Genomic DNA, 2,500 nt, shown 5'->3' on the forward strand with positions numbered 1-2,500 from the left:
AGTCCGCTACGGCGTTCATGTCGCGATTTGTTGACCTTTTCAACATAGGCCCATCCCACACGCAGATTGGGGTCATGATTTATTCGAACCAGATTACGTTCCCAATACTTTTAAAGTCTTATTCGGACGCAACCGAATTAAAAAATGCAATAAACGGAATAAGGTTGGTTTACATATTTTATGTTTTTATGACGGCGTATGTGTATTGTCAGAAAAAGCGCCTCAAAAAATAATTTAGTAAATATCAGTTAATTATTCGTTGTATTTTTTTCGGAAGCTACTCGATATCATTGGTTTAAGTTATTAGACCAAATTTAACATAACATTGAAGCTAGGGATATTCGTATTGAAGTCGCACTGGTCACTATCTCAGCTATCCCGATGGCAGCGAGGATACTACTGCAGCCCTTAGGGCAGCTGATGTCTACCATGTTCATAGAAACCAATGGCAAGAGGAGCAACGCTACACAAGTTGTTATTATTGTCACCGACGGTAAGAACCAACTTTGCAATAGAAGACTGGGACGTAAACAGGATTATTCATTTTTAAACCGCGTTTTAATTACAATGGCATTTTTCAGTGTTTTATCAAACGCCTTATTTGCTAAATTTAAATGTCAGAACAATAGAGATAAATAACAATTACACGAATAGAATTTAAGAACTAACAAACTACATGTTGTACCAGTTTCGAGTGGATTAATTAGCCGCCTTTAGCACCCAGTCCAATACACACACATATATATGTATACATGAATGCGAATAATTACTTAGGCCAAAATAAAAAAAGGTCCGTTTCTGGTACTCCATGGGAAAAAAAAACAGGGTCGGTAGGTAGGGATTTTTTTTTAATTATTTTATTATTTTATTGGGGGAGGGGGTACTAAAATGGAAGGCTACTAAAGAAATACATATATATATATATATGCTTTGTTTGCTTGATATTACATCTTATATGAACGAAAATGAAAAATAAATAAATGTATATTTATTTATTTTTATTGGCGACCCCAATACAATGTTGAGGGTCGGCGCCGATTCTGGAGACACGGTCGGGCGACCCGAAACGGACCTATTTTTTGGCCTTAATATAAGCGATCCATGCGTAGTTACAAACTATGTACGAAAACAACATAAACACTATAAACTTTTAATTAAATATTTATTTTAGCAATTTTAAATTATGATAAATCATAAGCTAAACTTTATTTTCAGCATGCGTCTATGTCATTAGTATTATTTTGCTCCCCCTTGTAATGTGTTTCTAATAATGAAGCTAGAAAATTGGCAAAAACGGCAATCTGTGAATAAGTCCCTTAAATTAAGACCTAGCATTGACACTTGATTTTTTTAATGGTATTTCAATCACTTCTACAGGTGCGGCTGACTCATATACTGTTGCCGAGGCAAACTATGTGAAAAGCAAAATGCGTCGTGATCTACGTAGCGTCTGTGACTACGAACTCCGGCGGAATCATGGATCAAGTGGCGTCCGGGATAAAGTACTTAATGTCGGCCTCTGACTACAGCAGTCTGCCAATGCTAGTGGGACCATTGTCTGCGGCCGCGTGTGAGGGTAGACTAATTAAACAGCAATATTGATTTACATGCTTTTTGAAAAAAAAACACTCGATTTACGTTTGTATAAAACTATCAAATTGAAAATTATGTTGCATGTTGGGCTTTATACGATGGTTTAGTTGGTTAGATTCCCAAATACATTTCACGAGACAGGTGGAGGATAAAACCCACTATATGATTCATAATGCATGTAGATAATTGGTGTTTGTATTTATATTTTATCCCATGATCAGACGTGCATGGACGGTATAAAAACCCATGGAATAGACTAGCCTCTATCCGACCTTGTTGAATGAACCTGTCGAGTGCTATTTTTAGATCAGTTGTGGGGCTTTCAAAAAAATTGGAGAATCTGCGTTTGTCAACTGCGGAAGAACACAATCGTCAAAAATGCGATATTTGAATATTATTAACGTAAACATGGAAGAAATAATAGGATAAATAGAATATTATGTGAGTTTTGGTTAAATATCAAGTTTATCATGCTGGGCTCGAATCATGGTAGCGCTTGGCAAGCCTTGCGCTACCATGGTTCTTAGCCTCGCATGATAAACTTGATCTTTATCCAGCACTCACATAATATTCTCTATATCTTGTCGAAAACAGCATTAATGCAAGTGCGCCTATTCGAGTAATTACCGCCGACGTTTAATTGGATAAAATAAATTCCTATATTACATATGATACTAAATATAATTGCTCTTCCAGCACTCTACACCTGCCTTCCAACCACGTGTCAGAATGGCGGCACGTGTCACGTGGGCAGTACGGCCTACAGCTGTGAGTGTCCCGCCATATACACCGGCTTGCACTGCGACCTATCTGAGTTGGTGAATAAAGACACGCACTTTATCTTGATGCTGATTTTTGTGTGCAAAGTTCTTTATGGCCCTCTGCTTCTTTATACATTCCGCTTACA

General features: G+C 37.3%; 1 long non-coding RNA gene across 5 annotated transcripts in view; it reads left to right on the forward strand.

Annotated features, from left to right (window-relative positions):
- LOC127856287 (uncharacterized) overlaps positions 1–2,500 on the forward strand; it is a 4,507-nt gene that overhangs the window by 1,508 nt on the left and 499 nt on the right. Inside the window, exons 2-5 of one of the 5 annotated variants that reach the window (XR_008037941.1) lie at positions 1–163; positions 353–493; positions 1,378–1,576; positions 2,290–2,500. The exon at positions 1–163 is cut by the window's left edge and continues 75 nt beyond it; the exon at positions 2,290–2,500 is cut by the window's right edge and continues 499 nt beyond it. This is a non-coding gene — a long non-coding RNA (uncharacterized LOC127856287). The remainder of the gene's footprint in view (positions 164–352; positions 494–1,377; positions 1,577–2,289) is intronic. The other 4 variants (XR_008037939.1, XR_008037940.1, XR_008037942.1 and 1 more) reach the window with 4 other exon arrangements.

Source organism: Dreissena polymorpha, chromosome 13, assembly GCF_020536995.1.
Source record: "Dreissena polymorpha isolate Duluth1 chromosome 13, UMN_Dpol_1.0, whole genome shotgun sequence".
In the NCBI taxonomy this organism is placed as follows: domain Eukaryota; kingdom Metazoa; phylum Mollusca; class Bivalvia; order Myida; family Dreissenidae; genus Dreissena; species Dreissena polymorpha.